We start from the raw sequence: 23880 nt of genomic DNA on the forward strand, positions 1-23880 counted from the left end.
TTTGATGCTCTGCTGACAGCCGGGTGCAATGTTGGCGACTGCAGAGCTGATGCTTCCCGAACTTTGTGGCATCCTAAGTCTGAACTTCAGTCACGGGCTGCTCTCTGTTGTCAGATTGATTAAGCTACATTTTTATCATGCCGTTAGGCAAAAGCACCATCACAGGTCGCTGTACCTTGTGTATATATGAATGGAAGTACATGTGCTGAAGACTTACTCCCCAAATCCAAACATTAATGGAGGGCAGACATCAGGCTTTGGAAGTAGTTAGTATATTTGTGGTTGATACCAGATGAAAAGATCAAAGTGAAAGGATGCAATGGCCATGTGTGGCAGACCCTCATTAATGCTCCAACAATGTGAACACCTCATTATGTAGGTTACAAGGCTTGGATTCCTATGATAATATTTGAAGCTTCACAAGAAGACAAGACCTCAGATGGCATCCTTCCTCTGTAGCACCTTCCACTACGGATGCCAGATGTCTCTATCTGTAGCACATAAACTATATATACACTTCTTTTTTGTTTAGATTTTTTTTTATTTTATGTGCATGAGTATTTCACATAGATGTATGTACATGGTCAATGTGTGTATGTGGTACTTACAGAAGTCAGAAGAGGGCATTGGATGCCCTGGAATTGGAGTGGTGGATAATTGAATCTTAGCGTGTGGGGGCTGGGAACTTAAACTGGGTCCTCTCAGCCACAGAGCCATCTCTCTTGTCCCTAGGTTCTATTCTTAACAAATGATCCAGTGTGTGATATTTTTTTTCTGGAACTCTTCTGTACCTGATATTTGAAAATAGTCTCACACTTTCTAAGCTTTGTCTGGGTTCAATTTGATCAAAAGACTAGAACTCATGACAAGATTACTGTCTTACAAAAGAAAAGACCCTGGGACCTTTCTGCCTCTGTGATGAATAAAAAATGCATCCCACCAGTACAGTACTAGTAAATGCTTCACAACAGGCTTTTCGGAAAAAAATTTCACACATATCCATCCATCCATCCATCCATTCATCCATCCATCCATCCATTATATTCTTATTGGTGTATTGAATTCATACTATACAACAGAATAAAAAATAAAGCAATGAATATTTTTAATTATAAAGTCTGTTACTTGATAATATTATAAAGTTTGTTATTAGCAGTTGATTTTCACATACTCATAATGCTTTGCCTGGGCATTCTTTTTACTTAACAGGTACTTTGCTCCCATGTTATGGTTTCTGATCTTGTGTGTCTTTGAGATTTCTGTGTGTAAATGTGTGTGTGTCTATGTCTATATGTGTTTCTTGTACACTTTCTTTGGCTTCTTTTCCCCTTGTTTGTTTGCTTGTCTTATTCTGGTTTGTTTTTATTTTATCTTATTTCATTTTATTTTTAAATGCATACTTGTTTTCTAGTGAGAGAGATATAAAGGATGTAGATTTGGGTGAGGACTGGGGAAATCTGGGAATAGCTGAAGGAAAATTATCATCAGAAGATATTGTAAGGAAAATATGTTTTTCAATATTTATTTTATTTCTTTTCAATATAAAAGTAATTCTGTATTACCAATTGATTGTCACAGACTTATTGTAACTGATTTTGTTGAGGTCTTTTATCCTTGTGTAGTCAACTCATAGGTACAATTGATGAATTGGTGTAAGTCCTATAAGAAAAATTATTGATATTTGTATTTACATTAACAAATAAGAATGAAGTGAAAGGAAGCAATGAATGTGTGTGTGCATTATCCTCTATGCTCTAATGATGTAAACAACTCCTTGCACTACAGACTAAAAAGTACTTTCCACTTTTTTGCTATTCATATTTTATTGGCAACAGACACTCTTGAGTCTACATTATTAGCACCCCATACATCACTTTCTCATGTCTACATTACTCAAATAATAAATCAAGCTCTTAATGACAGCTACTACAGCCAATTCAAAGCTACTGATATGCCTCTGATTGCCAAGCAGTGAAAGTATGTAAAATAGCATACTGTTAAATGTTATTGCTAATACACTGATACAACAGCCATAAGAAACTCCAAAGGTACATATATCAGGAAAAAAATGTAGTAAGATGATTAGGATGTGAAGAGTTTTGAGTCATTTGTCATCATTGTATTTAGTAATTAATTGCATGGTAAGTTTGTATGACTTAATTTTTCAAATTGCTTTTATTTCACAAAATTCCTGAAAAGCTATGGATCAGATTTATAATCCAGCACAAGTAGGTTCCAGATCACCAATGGCCACAATATATACAGTAAATTAATTAGACGTTGTAATGAGAAGAAATTAGAGCTAAAATGGCCTTGAGGAATCAGCTTGTTCAATACAGGGCCTGCAGAGTGAGGGCTTGGGTATGCTGTGCTTTGAGTAGAAGACTTGGTGTGTGGTAGAAGGGATTCTAATCTGTGTCCTAGGCTCCTGAGGTATGAATTGCTGAAAGCTTTTCTAGCAAATGTGGGTCCAATTGGGAAGAATATGATGGTTAAGACAGGAGTACCATGGGCTCTCAAATGCCAGGTCAACTCCTATTACCATATACCATACTTGCATTATGTGTCTGTGGAGGAGAAGCAGAAGGAAATGAGAAAGAAAATGGCAGTGACTTTAGGAAATTGCATGATATATTTAAAGGCTCTAAGACTTTAAGGCAAGTCTAGAGCTCTGGGGATGTGTGGCTACCCCTCAGGGAAAGATTTTTTTCCTGCTGTGTATTCAGAAGCAAATAGGCTGAGGGTGAGCATGGAGGAGACACAGTTTTAGGTTCGAAATGAAGTTTCAGAGTTATGATTATGCAGAGAGAGGAAAAAGTTGAAATCAACTCCATCTGGGACTGGAATTATAATCACTAAGAACAGTTAACATTTACTGATTTACTGCATATTTATCATATGCTAAGCATTTGACTTGCATAATTTCACTTAAGCTTTACAACTGCTATATGAAATAGATGCTTTTCTCACCACTTTTCAGCTAGGGAAACACATAAGGTAACCACAGATAGAAAAGGGCAGAAATGGTTTCATAGAAATCCTGAACCTAGTCATTCCGAATAATGACTAGTTATAATCGCAAGTGCATAATATTTTGCATTAGTTTTCCATTTCTTGAAACCGTGAACAAGGTTGCACTTTACTGGTTAGATGAGATGAAAAAACAAAAGTGTTGGGAGAGTTGCTCTTAGTTATCTGCACTATTTACAAAAATGAAGACTAGCCCAACCAGTTCTACTACCATTAGAGCCTGGTCAAGCTGGGTATGACGGGGCATGCCTGTAATTCTAGCACTCAGAAGGTTGCTCTAAAGGACTACCATGAGTGTGAGGCTAGCTTGGGTTACACAGTAAGTTTAAGGATAACCTGGGCTACATGAAGAGTCCCTAAACATCAGCCACACAAACCCTCAAAGCCCCGGCAGCATTATCATTGTTGTGGAGTAAATGTTTGTGTCTTTTCTGATGTCTTGACATGGTAGCTCCCAAGCTTTGTGAGCTAACTGGGGTTTGACTTGGTCTTAAGTTTGGGAACTCATGATAGAATTAATAACTTTAAAAAAGAGACATGAGATCTCTGTGCTCTACAGCATGTGAGCATGGAAGAGAAAGACAACCCATTGTGAATCAGTGTCCCTACTAGAAAACTCTGCTGCCTTAATATTCAACTTTCCCATCTCCGGAACCATGAGAAGGAAATGTCTGTTTTTAAGTCATCCAGTACAGGGCAGTTTGTTATAGCAGCATGAACAAAAATGACCATCACTGCCAGTGACAACAGAGTAGAATGAAGGACAAAAGAATTACCAAAGGCCAGGAATTCAGACACCAAGATTGAAGGTCAATAATTCTCTCAATTCAAGCTCCTAAGTCTATTTAATCATTTATCTTTGAAGAACACATTTTATCCACAAATTCACTGAGAGAAATTAAGGAAGCTAATTATAACTGCAGTATAAAAAGAATTTTGTTGCAATAGCTTTGCTGTCTTCAGTGTGATAAAGTTGACAGTACCAAAAACAAATACAGAAAATATTGAATCCAGATCACCAGTTCAGGACAACATGAGGCCAACCCCTACAGGACAAGTATGGCTTGATAGACAGTTGGCCTTCTTCATCATCCGATCTCACTAGGAGGCAAGCTTTCTATATCGGCTGCACGGTCTGCTGAGTCCTCATTCCTTGTGCAGGAATAGTTTAGTCCTACAGTCAGAAATCACCTTCCTCTTTATGGTTAGGCCCGAATATAGTTCTGGCAGGAAAGATGAAGGGAAAAGTGGCATTCTTACTAATATCATGCATTGTGTCTTTAAAACACAGGTTCAGAATCCTGGTCTCTTGTTACTCTAGGAGGTGAGGTCCACACACCTTCCTAGCATATGTGGTTGAATTAGTAATTCTTGGCTGATGGCTCACAGGGCAGGTAATGGTTTCTGTGTAGCTCATGCTTGTCTTCTGGGAACTCTTTTCATAATCCACCCCCCACTCAGAACTCAGACTGAGAAGCCACATGTAGGTAATGTCACACTTTAGTTAGCCAGACTTCATTTCACCCAGCCAAGCAAGAGACGACATCTTGGATGTGATTCTCCTTATCCTGGCTCTTCCCCTTCTCAGCTGTGCACATCTTTTTGGCCAAAACCCCAGACACTGTAGAGCATTCAAAAGCTGTCCTTACTATCTGCTTTCCCAAATCCTAACCTACAACATCTGCAAATATAATAAAATGCCTAAATCCCAACCTCTGCAAACATAATAAAATCCCCATAGTTTTATGTTAGTAAATTTTAATGGTTTGTTTTCACGCCAAGATAACTGGAACAAGCTCCAACCAGTACTTCCGCTAACATGATCACCAGAGTAGATACGGCACATACAAAAACCAGTGAGACATCAAGACATCATTGTTCTGGGTAGTTACTGGTAAATTTTTTTTTGCCTCATGGTGGAAACTCCATGACAGAGTCCACACACCCACTTCTAAACACTCATTTTTCTAGAACTCATTTTGGGCTTCTGCATCTTATTACTCTATGTGCTATTGAATCTAAGGTCTTTGAGTACAGAATGTTCTAGGGCTCCTTTTTTGTCTTGTTTTCACCTGAGTCTTTGAGTGTTTAGGATTTGTAATAGTAGCAAGCATTCAAGGTGCCACATTTGTGTGCCTTGTGGCAAGCATAGGCAATCATCACACTTGAGCCCTGATCAAATGCAGAGCCACATGGCCCTCTTTAGCTGTTCTCCAGAAGCAGTTCTAAGTGAGGTTGTTGAGACCCAAAGGAACCTTGTTCATTTTCCTGAGGTGATCAGAGCCAGGCAAGTGTGTCAGAGCAGCTGTGTTTGGAAATTGGTCTGGGGTAGGGGGGTTCTATTTTCAGACTTCCAAAATGAGAGAAACAACAGGAATGTGCATTGAGGAATAGGAGCAGAGCATGCCCAGTGTCTTTTGTGTTATCAAAATCAAAATGGATTGCTTTGACTTGTATTCAATTCCATGTTGACACCAATTTCACCATTTTAAAAAGAACTAAAAGAATGAAAAAGTGTGTGTGGATGTGATCCTGCTTATGCACAAACCACTTTATTAGCCACTGGTTCAAAGTGAGCTCACCTGTCAGTCCAACAGCTGGTGATTTTCCTCACTTATTTGGCTACCTAATTCTAAAGAATTACTCACTGGATGAACCAGCTGCATTTATGTAACACTGTTACCATCTAGAGCACATATATTGTTAATTATACATGTAAGAAACTATTAAAATATATAAATTAAACATTTAGAATATCTATGTGCCAAAACATTTCCAAGAAGTATTGCTTTCACATCCAGAGTTCTTACCATAATTACAGAATACAGATAAGTATGTTAATGTAATTAGAAGCAAATGATGCATCTTCAGGAAAACACTCATTAACTGCAATTTTTTTTCAGAAAGAAAGACCCATGAACTAGATATGAGAGTTCTGAGTCATAGGTTTCCTCCTATTTAGAAACTATTGTGGCTGAAGAAGGAAAAAAAGTCCTTCTCCTTCCCTTCTGAGGGTCTACCTTAGACAATAGATTTGTTCTTCTGATATACTAACCAGCAGAACCATTATTCACTCAAATATGTTCTGATCTAGAGAATGAGTTGTATGGTTACTACATTCAAAGTCCAGAGGAGGAGGACTTAAACCCTTCCCTCCAATCTCATAGCCACAGCACATCGGCCTGATGTCCAGTTTTCTCCATCAGGTATAAATAGAACCAGAATCAATTAAATGTACTCTGATTTTGGTTTTCACAATGAAATGAAATGACTTGCAATTAAAGCTCAGCTTTTATGGAAGAAGGGGGATACAGAAAGACCTGGAGGGGAAGGAGCTCTACAAGGATACCAAAAGAACCAAAAAAAATCTGGGTTCAAGGGGCCTGCAAAGACTGATGAATCAACCCAGGATTATTCATGCAGAGGACTTAGACCCCCTCCTCAGATGTAGCTCATGGCAGCTCAGTTTCCATGTGGGTTCTCTAGTAAGGACAGCAGGGGCAGTCACTGTCATGAACTTGGTTGTTTGCTCTTTGATCACCTCCCTCTGCCGAGGTGAACTTACTAGGTCACAGAGAAAGTGGATCCAGACACTGCTGATGAGACTTGATAGGCTAGGATCAGATAATAGGGTCAGATAATAGTCCTCTTCCTAATGAGAGGACTAGGGGAGGGACGGGGGGGGGGAGGGAGAGGGAGGGAGAATGGGACCGGGAGGAGATGAGGAAGGGGGCTACAGCTGGGATACAAAGTGAATAAATTATAATAAATAATAATAATAAATAATATTTCTTAAAGCTCAGCTAATCACATTTGAGTGCATTAGATATCTGTGCTTTGGGTACACAATGTTCTAAGGCTTTTATTGAGCATTTTCTTATATTGACTTAGATTCTGCAAATATTCTCTGAAATTATTAAGAGATGATTTTAAATATTGTGCTCTAGAATGGCATATTAGTCCCTTTCTGTTCCTGTACTGAAATAGCAAAGGCAGATGCTTATTAACAGAAAGAGGTTTCTTTAGCTGTCAGTTCTAGAAGTTCAAGGTGCTGGAACCCACACTGTCTAGGGTCTGCGGAAGGTTCTCTTAACTGCATCACCTCATGGCAGATGACAATGGTGGAAGTACATAAGGGAACAAGAAGTCACATGATAAGGCAGGAGTCCAGAGAAGATCTGTCAAGCACTAGGTTTTTTAAGAGTGTGAATTGATTGAACAAAGTAAGGGGATTTATTGTGACATTTCCATACATGCATATAATGTCCTTTGATCGTATTCATCCTCCCTGCCACTCCATGCTTTCTGCTCTCCTCCTTTCCATTTCTACATACTCAATAGTCCACATTTTACTTTTATGTCCTAACTTGCTTCCCACCTGGATCAAGGGCTCTGTGAGAAACTGGGCTAGAAGTCATTTGTCTTATATTCTAGGACAGTATATCAGAATCAGACTGCATTCTCATTGTTCCTGAGAACTTCAGTGAGTGTTATTTAAAAAATAATGGTCTAATTTGTTCGGTGGGGGAAATTCCAACACAGGACAACATTCAGGTGTTGCTATGGTTACTGCTTAGTGCTCTTATTCAGGTCTATGGTGAGAAAGCGTTATCTACAAAAGTAGCACAAAGATGAGAATGTGCTATTAGATGGGAAAAGGAAAACAGTTGTAATGTTAAGATACTCACACCACTGAAGCAAGCCTCCCCATATGCACTTGGACATTGGGATAGGACCCCTGAGAAAAGACCTCACTCACTAAAGGTTCAATCTTGTGAAAATAAAAATTCAATGCAAAGCAGAGTCTAAAGTGGGAATATTTCTGAAGGGGTATCCTGCCAGAAAACCAACCACCCATAGAAGTGTTTCTCCAGGGCACACAGAGGTTAATATAACTGTGGTTCAAGGGGGCCAGGTTATTTCTCAAGTTGGAAGGAGAACTTGGTAGCATATTCTGTATGGTACTAATTTTGCATGTATGAAAGACATGAGAGTAAGGCTCACAGAGGCTTGTATTGAAATTCCAGAAAGCTATCACCTCCCTCCCCATTTCTGCATTTGAAAGTGAAAATGTTTATTCTATGTCACTTTATATATGTAACTTGGTTCTGCAAATATGTAACTTACTTTATTTTATAAGGCTGACAATCAAGAAATTGCTTCAGGTCTCAGAAGAACAGAAGAGGCTATACTTAACAAAATACAGGAATTGTTAAGGAGTTTGGAGACTTTTGAGGTTGGAATGAATGCATTTTGCATTATGTTACTGTCTGCTTACAGGGCCTGTATGCTTGCATGAGGGAGATCACTCAAGACTAGTGTGTGTGTGTGTGTGTGTGTGTGTGTGTGTGTGTTTACTGATCTTATTTTTAATTATATGTACATATATGTATCTCCATCTGCCAGTGGAGGCTAGACATGATTCCTCTAAGCTGAAGCTACATAGCTGGTTGAGACATCTGAGTGGATGCTGGGACCTAAGCTTGGACCTTCTGAAATATGACACTTTTAGCCACTTAGCCATCTCTCCAGCCAAGGATCATGTGTTTAAACCATAGGTCCCCAGCTGGTTGTGCTGATTGCGGAACTTTAAGGAGGTGGAGCCTCAATAGAGGAAATGAGCCGCTGGAAGGCAGCCTTGGATTTTTATAGTCTGCTTTCACTTCCTGTCTGCTCTCTGCTTCCTTATTGTGGATCCAGCGTGAGCAGCTCTTCCTGCTTTCGCTAGCAACCCCCTCTGTCATGATGGACTCCATCCCTTCAAACCATAAATGTAAATAAATCTTTTATCTCATCAATTGCTTTTTTTCAAGGGAGTTGGTAACTGCAACAAACATGGTAACTAATACAAGGAGAGAGATGATTTATTTTGGGTTCTGTTCTCAGGACAGTTTCAGCCCATTGTTAGAATTTACAGCAGCAAACGCAAGTGGTGGAGGATTCCTACACAGTGGCAGTCCAGAAACAGAAGATCCAGGACCAGACTGCAGTATTAATCTGGTCTTCAAAGGCTCTTTCCCAGTGACCTACTCCCACCAAGCCAAGTCCCACTTCCTAAAGACTCAACAGCCTTCAGAATGACACAAGAAGTGGAGAACCCAGAGCTTAAAATTAAGTCTGTAGAGACCATTTCAGATTACAACCACAGCACCCAGAATTTATTCTAGGTAGATATAACCATGTGACTGGGCCTTGGTGAGTGGTTGTTTGCACATGTGGTATGAACTCCTCCTGTTTTGTTTCATGAAAATATCCCATGTGTGTCTTCTATGTGATCCCTTTCTGCCTGGCCAGTGTGGAATACCCTGCTTGGGAACTAAACATCATAGACTTGAGGGGTTCACTGTGAGTCTACACTAGGCTCAGAATTAGTGCCTGTAAGGGTTGGCAACCAAAGCAGAGTAACACCAAGGCCAGAACACATCACCCTTCCCTGTTCCAATCTCTGGCCTTGAAATTTCCTTGGCATAGCTGGCAATGTGCTTGTGCTTTCCTGTTTGCTTCCCACTTCTACCTCACAAAGCTATGACACAAATGACAGTTTCTGGAAGAATGTATTGGCTGTATGATATGTCTTGATTTTAGAAAGATTAAAATAGGAAAAAGTGTGACTTCTAAGAACTAGTGAAATCAGATAAATCAATAACTTAGTGCTACTGTGTTATCCCATTGTCCCGTAGCTAGACCTTTGAAGAACAGAAAACAAACTACTATCTCTGATCATCAGAAAGTAAAAGTAAGCTTTATTTTTTAAATTTAACTTTATTTTTTATAATTTATTCACTTTACACCCGATTGTAGCCCTCTCCCTCATCTACCCTGGGTTCCACCCATCTTCCTTCTTCTCCCTTTTCCCCTCTCCTATTTCTCAGCAAGGGGGAGCCCTCTTCCCCTACCATCTGACCCCAGCTTATCAAGTCTCATTAGGACTGCTTGCATCCTCTTCCTCTGTGGCCTAGCAATGGGCCCTCACTAGAGAGAAGTAATTAAAGAGCAGGCAACAGAGACAGCTCTGCTCCCCTTACTAGAGAACCCACATGAAGACTGAGCTGCTGATCAGCTACATCTGAACAGGGGGTCTAGGTCCTCTTCATGCATGGTCCTTGGAAAAGTAAGCTTTAAAGACTTTGTCTGTTGCTTACATTTTCATTATTTATTTATACTTACTAATTTTTAGAGACATCATGTATAATGTAGTACATGATGGCTTGAAATTTACTATGTAGCCTGGCTAGCCTCAATTTCACACTCCTCCTGTCTCAATGTCCTAATAATAGAATTATGGATGTGTGCCATCACTTTTACTTTTTTTTTGTCACCCACTCACTGATATTTAATACACAATCTGCCACATCTAATGGAGTGAATAAAATGAGCTGATTGAAGCAATGACATGGTCTTTGGGAGACATACACAGGAGATTTGTTATTGTGTGTTAGGAAACCCAACTGTACCACAATGCCTACAACTTTCAAGTCCCATGTGGAGTGAACTCTCCATCTGTAGTTAGATCTTATGAAAAGAAAGTGAACAGCAATGAGAATATAAACTGATCAAATAGAACTGGGTGCTAGGTGCCATTGTGGTGTGAAGCAGGTTAGTGGGGCATCTAAGCAATCAGAGGACAGTATCTGGAGACTGGGATCTTACTTCACAAAGCATATTCTTGAGCAAATGCCTCAAGGCTTCAAAAGGTGGGTTTTCTCATTTGAATGATGGTCATTGGCATTTTGAAATGTCTGCTAAGTTGTTTGCCCTGGATAATTTTTAGAAATTCTGTTTCTCACCTTGTGAAGAGTGGTGGCTGCATTCTCCCTGGTGACTGTCTCTCAGACCCCCTGAGGTACTCTTTATGGCTGAGAGGCACACACTGTGTTTGAGGCTGTATAGACCTGCCTTGTGTTGGCCCCTGAGGCAAAACAGTGAGCAGGTATTTTTGCCTTCCTGTTGCTGTGTCTCTAATGCCCATTCTAATACCAGGACAAGTTTGTGAACAATGTGGATGTGTTGAGGAATTTGTAATTCTTATTTAGAATGATTCAGCAGATGATGCAAAGCTGAAAAGTATAGTGACTCCTCTCTGAAACTGAAATAGAATATCAGCTCAATATTTTTGAGAGGCTATTGTGAGGCAATACTCTGTGTTTCATCTTGTCTAATATAAGCACATGGTAATAACAGTAATAGCACCATAGAAAGAGGAAGTAGCTAAGTGGTGTGGGAATGCTGCTAGTCATAGCTACTCAGAAGACTGACACAGAAGAATCACTTGAGCTTAGGGGTTTGAGATGAAGCTGGGCCATAAAATGAGACAAATAAATAAACAAAAAAGGAAAAGTAGCAACAACAACAAACCAAACCAAAGCAAACCACATGCATTCATGGGGTCAGACGTATTGCATTTGATTGGCATGTACAAAGCTCTGGGTTTGTACTGCAGAGACACAGCAATGGGGTAGAGAGAGAAGTTGAAACTCAGAGGGACAAACCATTTGCAAAACAACCACAAAGTGACAGAGCTTAAATTGTTTGTATACCAAGACTATTCTTAATTGTATTGTCCAGTACTTAAGAAATGATCATTTTGAACTATGCAATGGCCTTATTGCTTCAAGATGACCCAGCTCTGACTATGGATCCTCTTGCATTCTTAGTCAAGGTGCTTGAGCTCAACTCGGATGGTGGGAAGCATAAATGGGTACCATTCATTTCTGGGAAAAACCATACCAGTTGTATGGTGCTTTTAGTCTGGGAGTCTATAACACCATGAGGGAACAAGCTGAGGGCTGGGCATTCCCTCCTTCCACACCCCCACTTCTGCAGTGTACTACTAGAGACTCAGAGTAACATTTGTAAGGAGGCAGACCTCTCAGATGTGCTAAATAGAGGACTCCTTGGGAGAAAAAAAAAGATTACAGTGTCGCTTGCCTTTAAATTATAGCTGAAGACTCAGCTTTTCTTTTAATCTGAATGAAAAATGGACACACTTTTACCCTGTGGCAGAATAGAACCACAGCTTACATCTCAAAATAGTTATTACTGACATCATGTTTTATCTACAATTTATTTTAGCTTAGACACTTAGCATTTGTTTTTCTTCCAGGAGGTTGGTCTGGCAGTGAACATATTGCGGCATTTTTCTGTCGTCCCATTTTTGCCTTTCCTCGAGTCACGTTTACTCACAGCATCATTCCAGTCACAGGATGAAAAGACCACATGTGCTGGAACCGCTCAGCACACGTCAGAATTCCGACTGGCCAACAGCTGCATAACGTGCACTTTATTGACTGCTAAGGGGACAGCACAGTGAGGCGTTCATCAGAGAACATGGTTTCTCAGACAGCAGTTTCTGTAACGGAATTTTGCAGTGTTTTTTGCAGGAGCTGTGAATGCTATGCTTGCTGTTCTGAGTGTTGGCAGGAAGACAGGGGTGTAGTGTCAGTTGTGGTGACTGGATCCAGAGAGCCTCATGTGTGTCTGGTTGTTGTGTGGTGGAAGACTGTAGAGAAAGTCACACACAGAGCCGTGACTGTTGTCTTGTCAAAAACGTTCTGTTCTGATTTTGTGGTACCAACAATTAAAAACAGATGTAACTACAGAATGGGGAGTCAGTCAATTATGGTGCTGGTGAAAAGGAAAACTGTGAACAAATACTGTAGGACTGTCCCAGGCTCTCCAGTGGAACTGTTCTCAATGATGTTCTTAATACTTTTCTCAGCTAGTGTCATATATTTTTCTCCTGTACTTTCCTTCCTTCCTTCCTTCCTTCCTTCCTTCCTTCCTTCCTTCCTTCCTTCCTTCCTTTCTTTTCTTGTCTTTTTGTTGCTGTTGTTGTTTTGTTTTTCAAGAAATGGTTTCTTTCTGTAGCAAAGGCTTCCTGAAATTCAGACTGGTCTTGTACCACCTGCCTCTGACTTCCAAGTGCAGGGATCAAAGACATGCGCAGCCACCTCCAGTCTGATATCTTTACTGATAATAATATACTTGTTATTTTAACCTCTTTCCTTACTGCACAAATAGCCAATATCCCACATAATGTTAGGATTATATTTGTTCATTTACAACCACACACTCAAATCTGGGCAAGATGTGTTACATTTCTTGATTATGTAGTGATCAACCTGAACCCACCTCTTGTCTGGTTAGTGATAAACTGGTCATTTCTGGGGAGTAGAGTATTTCCAGTTAATTAAATGGTGATTTAAGTGTGGCTTCACCAGATGTTAGAAAAATGACAGTTGTGAAAGTTATTGATTTCCCCAAAATTCAATATCCATGTAGCTTCCATGTCTGATGATGTGAGGGTGAGTTTCTGTGCTGAGATTTTAGTCTCCTCACACCCATCAGTTAGTCTTCTCCTCTGAGATATATGCTATCCAGTGCATGCATCTTTTGCTTTATAATGCTGGCATTTTTTTCGTTCTTCTATCAGGAAGTAGATTCACCATAACTAAAATCATTGGCAATGGATCACATACATGCTTCCCTCTCAGAAAACAGGCCATGCTCCCTAAGGGGTCCTTGGTCTCTGCTGCCCTTTTATTGAATTTGTCTATCATTGTTGTTGTTGTTTTTTTAATAGCAAGAAAGGGTTCTAGTAATTTACATTGTCATGTATTTGTGCAAATTCTCTAAATATAAAACATTTTGCCCATTATCAATTGGGACTATTATGTACTCTAATTTCTTCCCATGTAAGATAGCTTCAGGTGTTTGTGGCCTCTTGGACCAATGCTCGGTAGACAGAGATTGATCTGAGAAGTTATTAGTTTGTTGAAGTCATGCTTGATGTCTTTTTTACCAGAAGGTATTGCTAGGTGCCTGAACGGGTGGTTTCTACAGGTCCTTCCAGGAGAATATGAGTATTGTAAAATCATAGTGCAGGAGGTGGAGTGTAATGGAAACAGCCCAAGAGACCACATAAAAAATACCAGGGTCCTGGAGGAGACATGAGGGGTGAAGCCAGAAGCTAGTCTGAGGGTCATTATCCTGGTAATATAGATTTAGTATAGAAGCAATACCCACTGACATCTACTTAAGAATTATGTGTAAAGAATACCCTTGTAAATATACATGTACAGTTACTTAAATATCATCTACCTTTTTATTATCATTTATTACAATTTATCCAATTTGTATCCTGGCTGTGCCCCTCCCTTGTCTCCTCCCAATCCCCCCTCTCTCGTTTCTCCCCTTATGCCCCTCCCCTAGTCCACTGATAAGGGAGGTCTTCCTCCCTTTCTATTTGATCTTATCCTATCAGGTCTCATCAGGACTGGTTGCATTGTTTTCCTCTGTGGCTTGGCCAGGCTGCACCCCCCTGGGGGAGGTGATCATAGAGCCAGCCACTGAGTTCATGACAGAGAAATGTAAACATTATTTATAAGATTTCTGTGTTTGCACAGTACTGCAAGCAGTTCTGTACAGGTTAGCACATTTGTAAGTGAAACCACATATATTCCATCCTCTCTCTGTGTGTATTACTTCTTATCTTAGTACATCTAAGATATATATTTTTTGGAAATAGTTTAGGGGGTTCAGATGAAGTGACATTCAAATAACCTTCAACACAGCAAAGCTGTGATAGAAATTCTCCAAGTATTTATCAATATGTCATTGTGTCAATATTAGAAAGTCATTATTAAGCAACTGTAGCTTGCTGCAACAAGGCCTAAGATTAAACATTAATGTGAGTTAGTTTTGCATGTCCATTAATGTCACCTTAATTCGATCACTTTTATCTGAAGTTGTTAATTATATGACAATCCAGATAAACCGGGAGAGAATTTTTTAACAAAAGCCAGACATCTAACATAAAGAGAATTTTGGCAAGAAACTTCTTGGCATGAATAAAACCAAATTTGGCAAGAAAATGACTGTGTTTGAAGCTATACAGTACAAGGATTGAAATCTGAAAATAGTAACAACAACTATAAAGACAACAAAACTTACAGAAAAGTGAGCAGCTAAATGAGGGTCGGAAAGGTAAAGAAATTGATAAGCTTCTAAACTAAAAACAAAAACAAGATAGGAAATAGCAAACAAAATATGGCTTTTATGTACCCATATTTGCAGGGATTTCAGCATCATTTGGGCTGAAGTTAGTTGACTTTGATAAGCATCACATTTATGTTGATAAATGTCCTTCATCATGTTTAATCAAGAAAAATGGTTTCTCCCCAAGCCATGCTAATACTGCTTGCAAAGAATTTAACCAAACACAGAATGAGCAATAGAAATTACTTTCAAGTTGTCACAGTAGCAATGGAAAGGAACCGTGCTCATACTGGTATGAGGATCCCACTTTACTGAGAGGACTTGTGGACAAAAAGGTGTGTGATCTCCAGAACAAGCTAGGACCTGAGCTCATGTCTCATTACCAGAGAGGTCAGGCATGTGGTGCGTCCTTGTAATCCCGCTGCAGGTGGAGACAGGTGGATCTTTAGGGCTCACTGGCTGGCCAGCCTAGTGAATAGTGAGCCTGGGTTTCAATGGAAGACCATATTTCAGAAAACAAGGATGAAAGCAACTGAAGAAGACAGCTGTCTGATCTCCACACCTGTGCTTATGCACACACGCAGTGCTTGTGTTCACTAAATACTGATTTTACTTAACAATGGTCTCAAAACAGAGGGATACACACACACACACACACACACACACACACACACACACAGAACATATATGTGAATAAAATTAAAACGCCCTATACAAAATTCTTTCAAGAACAGAGAACATTCCTCTGTTTTTTTCACAGGAGTCTTTCCTGAGACTCATACTCCAACCAAGTACCAAGCATGGAGATAACCTAGAACCCCTGCCCAGATGTAGCCCATGGCAGTTCAGTGTCCAAGTGGGTTCCATATTAATGGGGACAGGGACTGCTTTACACATGAACTGATTGGCCTGCTTTTTGATCACCTCCCTCTGAGGGGGGAAGCAGCCTTATCAGGCCACAGAGGAAGACTATGCAGCCACTCCTGGTGAGACCTAGCAGACTAGGATCAGAAGGAAGAAAAAGAAACCCTCCCCTACCAGTGGACTTAGGGAAGGGCATGCCTGGAGAAGGGAGAGGAATGGAGGGATTGGGAGGGGAGGAGGGAGGGAGGGAGGGAACTAGAGGGGGGATACAAAGTAAATGAAGTGTAATTAAAAATAAAAAATGGTGTACCACAATTTCTGCATCCATTCTTCAGTTGAGGGGCATCTGGGTTGTTTCCAGCTTCTGGCTATTACAAATAAAGCTGCTACAAACATGGTTGAGCAAATGTCCTTTTTGTGTACTTGAGCCTCTTTTGGATATATGCCCAGTAGTGGTATGGCTGGATCTTGAGGAAGCGCTATTCCTAGTTGTCTGAGAAAGCGCCAGATTGATTTCCAGAGTGGTTGTACAAGTTTACATTCCCACCAGCAGTGGAGAAGGGTTCCCCTTTCTCCACAACCTCTCCAGCATGTGTTGTCACTTGAGTTTTTGATCTTGGCCATTCTCATGGGTGTAAGGTGAAATCTCAGGGTTGTTTTGATTTGCATTTCCCTAATGGCTAATGAGGTTGAGCATTTCTTTAAGTGCTTCTCTGCCATTCGGTATTCCTCTACAGAGAATTCTCTGTTTAGCTCTGTTCCCCATTTTTTAAGTGGATTACTTGGTTTGCTGCTTTTCAGCTTCTTTAGTTCTTTATATATACTGGATATGAGTCCTCTGTCAGATAAAGGGTTGGTGAAGATTCTTTCCCAATCTGTAGGTGGTCGCTTTGTTTTGATGACGGTGTCCTTTGCTTTACAGAAGCTTTTCAGTTTCATGAGGTCCCATTTATTGGTTGTTGCTCTTAGAGTCTGTGCTGTTGGTGTTCTGTTCAGGAAGTTTCCCCCTGTACCAATGAGTTCTAGGGTATTTCCCACTTTTTTTTCAAGCCGATTTAATGTGTCTGGTTTTATGTTGAGGTCTTTGATCCACTTGGACTTCAGTTTTGTGCAGGGTGACAAGTATGGATCTATTTTCATTTTTCTACATGTAGACATCCAGTTAGACCAGCACCATTTGTTGAAGATGCTATCTTTTTTCCATTGTATGGTTTTGGCGTCTTTGTCAAAGGAAATCATGAAATTTGCAGGTAAATGGTGGGATCTGGAAAGGATCATCCTGAGTGAGTTGTCCCAGAAGCAAAAAGACACACATGGTATATACTCACTCATATAGACATACAACATAGGACAAACCCACTAAAACCTGTGCATCTAAAGAAACTAAGCAAGAGAGAGGACCCTAACTAAAACGTCCAATCCCCATCCAGAAAGGCAAAGAGGATGGACATCAGAAGAAGAAGAAAACAGTAAACAACCTAGGAACCTACCACAGAGGGCCTCTGAAAGCCTCTGCCCTTCAGACTATCAAAGCAGATGCTGAGCCTGATGGGCAACTGTTGGGCAGAGTGAATGGAATTTTAGGTAAGAACTGGGAAATAGTAAGAGCTGGAGAGGACAGGGTCTCCACAAGGAGAGCAACAGAACAAGAAAATTTGAACATAGGGAACTTCCCAGTGACTCATACTCCAACCAAGGACTATTCATGGAGATAACCTAGAACCCCTGCACAGATGTAGCCCAGGGCAGTTCAGAGTCCAATTGGGTTACATAGTAATGTGAAGAGGGACTGCCACTGACATAATCTGATTGGCCTGCTCTTTGATCACCTCCTTCTGGGGGGGGGGGTGCAGCCTTACCAGGCCACAGTAGAGGACAATACAGCCACTTTTGATGTGAACTGACAGACTAAGATCAGAAAGGAGAGGAGAACCTCCCCTATTAGTGGACTTGGGGAGTGGCATGCAAGCAGAGGGAGGAGGGAGGGTGGGATTGGGATGGGAGGAGGGAGGGACTTATAGGGGGATGCAGAATGAATAAAGTGTAATTGATGAAAAATTTAAGAAAAAAAGGGAAAAAAATAATTTAAGAACCTTAAATGACTTTCAAAATTGGAGGAAAACATGGAGTTAGTCAATTGGCATGGAGCATGTGTCGCCCCTGGGGGCAATGGTCTCCTGAACCTACTCAGACCTCGGACACCACCACTGCTAATTCTAGAACTGACGCAGGATGTTCCAACGAGGGGTTAAGGCTTCTCATAATATTTCCTATAAGCCCACACCTGTTTGTCTATATCCCCCATTTTTATTCATTATTAGCCAGATAGAGCCAAGTAATTGTGGTAATGATACTTGGTTTTTTTTAAGCCCCAATGCTAGTAAAGTTAGGTATGCCCTGGTTACTCGCATGCCTCACTGGGTGCCTATGCCCATTGATGCCCCTCACGCTATGACTCTCTTCAGACAGAAAAGGGATCTTGGAACTACAGCCACCATTGTTACTACCATCTCATTGACGGCTGTTGGAGCTACCACCAGGGCATTAGCCATGAGTCATACTGGGCAGACTGCTCAGACCCTGAATAATCATTTAGCCAATGTAGCTCATGCCTTAGTTGTACATAAAGGAATTAATGCTCAACTAAAAGGAAGCTTAATGGTGTTCAATCAGAGGATTGACCTCTTGCAGGAGCAAATTGATACCCTATGGCAAATCACTCAACCTGGCTGTCAATGAAAGTATGCTGGACTTTGTGTCACTAGCATACAACATGAGAATTTTTCCTGCGCTGCAAATCTGTCTAAACAATTGTCGAGCTATATTTTAGGTAATTGGACTGGAGAATTCGATACTACGATGGAGCAGCTGAGAGTGGCCATTGTCACAGTAAATGCTACCGGAGTGGATGCAGGACTACCCACAGGATTATCAACATGGATTGCTGCAGCCATGAATCATCTGAAGGAATGGGCGGGCATGGGAGCGTTAGCAGGCCTTCTGGTGTTGGTCTCCTTCGTTTGCCTGTGGTATATATGCAAGATTAGAGTCTCACAACAGTGTGATGCAGCCATGATCATTCAGGCCTTTACAGCCATTGAAGCAAGACATTCTCCCCAAGCATGGTTGGATACCATAAAAAGCTAAAATGATACGCTCAGGATGCGAGGCTAAGCACTGCACTCAGGGTCAGCCGCTTTGGACCCAGAGAAGAGCATTTCTGATTGCATGCGGGTTGATGCCCCAGGTCCCGCCTCTGAGAAAAAGGTATCGGACGGGTCTGATGCTCTTTGGGAGGATGACACCTAAATGAACATCTGTACAAAGTCCCAATTTATTTCTAATATCAGAGATCAGACCTCTACTCTTGCCTGATGCGTCTAAAACAAAAAGGGGAACTGTAGAGAGCTGCGGAATGCTATGCCTTAAAGATGGAGCTGGTTTCCGCCTTCCACCTTCCCGATGGTGAGTGCTCTCTGTCACAAACAACTCCACATTTGGCTAAGGCCGAGGATCTGGCTTGCTTCCATGTATGTGGACCTATCTGCATTGCCCCCGTGGCACGCCTGGGTTGGCTACCCAGAGGCTATTTAAGCTGTGGGCTGGCTTTCCCTGGGGTCCGAGGATTGTTCAATGTTCCTGAATAAACTGCATTGAAAAAAAAAAAATAAAAATAAAAAATAAAAAATGGAAAAAAAAGAAATTTAAGGTCATTAAAGCATTATGTAATCTAAAAGAAAAGAACAGAGAAGATAGGATGTTCAGACTTTTTTCACTAATGATTAATATATTTAAGCATTTAAAATGGATGTTATGCCTGCAGACTTTTAAATGAAAGAGATGTGCCCTTTATAGGGCACAATGAGAAGTAATATTCTTTAAATAATGATAATGATTGAAATCATGAGCATTAACGACTAAATCATTGAACTGATGAATTTTTATATGACCCCCTTGGGAAAACTGTGAAAATGAAAAAGTGAATGTAACTCAGTATTCCAAAACATTGATCAGAATGAGATAGGAAGAAAGGCATAAAACTGTGCTGTTAAACAAATTAAGTAAACGAAATGAAGGGGAAGCTGATTTTTTTTTTGTTGTTGTTGTTGTATTGGCATCAAATGTAATTAACTGAAACCTCATTGAATGACTTTTCATTACTATTAGGCTAAAAATTCTTTCTGTATGAAATTAATAAACAGCAGTAATGAATATGTTCTTAGATTGCTTAATAATCCCATTAATGAAGACAAGTGACTCATGAATGCATTTGAAAAGATTTGAATTTTTGCTTTTTTGAACTAGAATTGTGACTTTGGTGATTGAGTTAGAAATGCCTATTACAGAGTACAAAGAAGACATCAATGGCAAACTGCTCAATGTGTGTTGCCAATCATAATAGAAGTAGAAAATTGGTCACGGTAGCACTGGATTGAGTTTGGGGCTGGAGAGGTGGTTGAAGGGTTAAGACAGCTTATTGCTCCTTCAGAGGACTTGGGTTTGGTTGTTAGCACCCATGTAAGGTGGCTCACAACCCTGGGAATGAAAATTCCCAGGGACCTAGGTAATTTCCTTCTTCTCTTCAGGTACCCATACATACATAGTATATACTTACTCAGACACATACATACATTGAAACATTGGTTATGCCAAAGAAAAATTTGGAGTGACTTTAAATCTTTAAACTTGATAGAGGTTTTTCTGAATTTGAGAATTCTGAATATTTATGATTTTACCAGAAGGAGTTGTAAGGCTAACATGACCTTTCTAAACTTTCAATAGTAACTAATCCTCATTCAGTAAGTCAAATGGTACAGACATCGGAAGAGGGAGAAAACAGGGAACAGGACAGGAGCCTACCACAGAGGGCCTCTGAAAGATTCTACCCAGCAGGGTATCAAAGCAGATGCTGAGGCTCATAGCCAAACTTTGGGCAGAGTGCAGGGAATCTTAAGAAAGAAGGGGGAGATAGAAAGACCTAGAAGAGACAGGAGATCCACAAGGAGAGAATCAGAACAAAGAAATCTGGGCCCAGGGTTCTTTTCTTATCACTTAACCTTTACTCCAACCAAGGACCATTCATGGAGATAAGCTAGGACTACTGCACTGATGTAGCCCATGGCAGCTCAGTCTCCAACTGGGTACCCTAGTAAGGGGAACAGGGCCTGTCTCTGACATGAACTCATGGCTGGCTCTTTGATCACCTCTCCCTGAAGGGGGAGCAGCCTTATCAGGCCACAGAGGAAGACAATATAGCCAGTCCTGATGAGACCTGATAGGCTAGGGTCAGATGGAAGGGGAAGAGGACCTCCCCTATCAGTGGACTTGGAGAGGGGCATGGGAGATGAGAGAGGGTGGGATTGGGAGTGGAGGAGGGAGGGGACTACAGCTGGGATACAAAGTGAATAAACTGTAATTAATATATATATAATAAAAATAAAATTAAAACAAAATGAAACAAAATAATAACTAAGTAATGACAACTGTATATAAAAGTTCTAATTTTTTTCTTACCATGACAGAATCATCTTGGGCGTCTACATCATAGAAAACACAGTTGTTGCAAAAAGTCATGTGAATAACAAACACACAGCTGAAACCATACTACACTACACAGCAGTGAGGACTAGTTGAGAAATAAACACTGTGGATATGACTTTGTGTTGTTTTAAAATCCCTTCATGAGTAACTTACTATCATCTAATTTTTTCTTCTTAATAAACTATTGAATTTATACTTAACACCTCTGTATTTTTTTTTTAAAGAAAGAGACTGTACAGATAGTCAAAGCTGTAGGCTCATGAAACCCTTCATTCATCTCTGCCTCTGTCTTAGGCTTTGTTCTAGATCAGGAGTTTTCTATTGTTCCTGTTAGGATTTCTCTCTTCTTGTCTGGAACAGTTTGTGATTTGCAACTTTGGTGAGCAGGCCAGAAGCCAGCTTCTGCCTCAGAACACAGTGGTGCTGCTCATCTGTAGACAATGTGTGCCAGGAACTCCAGTGTGTGCCTGGAGCAGCAGGTAGTACCAGCATTCTGCATATCTTTTCCTGTGTGCTTTCAAAACTGCTATGTAGTCCCAGAGGTCATCTGTTCTTCCTTACATCCCTCCTGCTTTAAGGCCACTGTTAAGTCAAACCAGTGTTCATTGAATAGAAGCACTGCAAACCCACCACAGTCGAAGAGATTATGTGGATAGTTTTCAAGCAGCTAGCAGGTAGCATGGAGAGTATAGATATCTAGACACAAGGATGGACCATATGATGTGCAGGATGACACAGGACATTGCAGTATTTCACCACACTATGCAGAATATTACACAGATTAAGAATTTTGAATGATCAGCTTTAGATATTTTCATTTAATGTTTTGGAATTGCATGTTTTAAAAAAATAAATTTATTTTGCCTTATGTGTATGAATGGTATGCTGGCACACATGTATGTGTACCACATGCATGCCTTGTTGGATCCACTGGATCTAGGATTACTGGTGGTTGTGATATTCTGCTACCAACAGCACTGTTAGCCCCTGAGCCACCTATCTCTCCAGCTTCAGTATTTTTGACTATCGAAAACTAAACTGAAGATAAGACAGAATTAACACAAAGTCATATTTCTCTCTCCAATTTTTAGAGTCCAGAAACAAGCTTTGAGTGTGAGGGAGGGGTAGAAAATACACCAAGATCACAATAAAAATCATATTTTACCTGTCCACCAATCAGTGTTATAACACACCTTGTTAACCTCCGTGGCTCCTTCTTGTGGTAATACACATTTCCTCTTACATCAGAGCTATCTGTAAATTCAAAATTGAAGCAACAAGTGAAAGCCCCACTCAGCCACTCTCACAGAGTGGATTTTTGGACACTGCTCTGCCTGAACATTCCTCTACACAGATGTCATTTTCAAAATTCTTGAAATTCATGCAAATCTGGGGCCATGGGCAGAGATTTCAGAAGGGGCCTCTGGGGATCCCTTGAAAAGGGGTGCTCTTCCATATATCGAACCACCCCTGCATACCTGGGATGAAGCCTACTTGGACATGGGGGATGACCTTTGATGTGCTCTTGGATTCGGTTTGCCAGTATTGTATTGAGTATTTTTGCATCAATGTTCATAAGAGGAATTGTTCTGAAATTCTCTTTCTTTGTTGAGTCTTTGTGTGATTAGATGTCAAGGTGACTGTGGCCTCATAGAATGAGTTTGGTAATGTTCCTTCTTTTTCTGTTTTGAGGAATAGTTTGAAGAGTATTGGTATTAGTGTTTCTTTGAAGGTCTGATAGAATTCTGCCCTGAAACCATCTGGCTCTTGGCATTTTTTTTTTTTTTTTTTTTTTTGGTTGGGAGAGTTTTGATGACTACTTCTATTTCCTTTGGGGATATAGGACTATTTAATTTGTTTGCCTGATCTTGATTCAACTTTGGTAAGTAGAATCTATAAGAAAATTGTCCATTTCATTTAGATTATCCAGTTTTGTGGAATATAGGATTATGAACGAAGACCTAATGATTCTTTGGGTTTCATCAGTGTCTGTTGTTATGTTTCTATTTTCATTTCTGATTTTGTTGATTTGCATAGTGTTTCTCTGCCTGTTAATTTGGTTAAGGGTTTGTCTATCTTGTTGATTTTCTTAAAGAACTAGCTCTTGGCTTTGTTTATTCTATGAATTGTTCTTTTTGTTTCTAATTTATTGATTTCAGCCCTGAGTTTGATTATTTCCTGCACTCTACTCTTCTTGGGTCTACTCCTCTTTTTTTTCTAGGGCCTTCAGGTGTCCTTTAAGTTGCTTGTATGAGATGTCTCCAATTTCTTTATAAAGGCACTTAGTGCTATGAACTCTCCTCTTAGCAATGCCTTCATTGTGTTCCATAAGTTTAGGTATGTTGTGACTTCATTTTTATTGAAGTCTAGGAAGTTGTTAAATTTGTTGCACACTCTTTGATCACTTTCCCCCTAGTGGGGCAGCCTTGACAAGTCACAGAGGAAGAG

This window comes from Meriones unguiculatus, chromosome 3 (assembly GCF_030254825.1).
Source record: "Meriones unguiculatus strain TT.TT164.6M chromosome 3, Bangor_MerUng_6.1, whole genome shotgun sequence".
NCBI lineage: Eukaryota > Metazoa > Chordata > Mammalia > Rodentia > Muridae > Meriones > Meriones unguiculatus.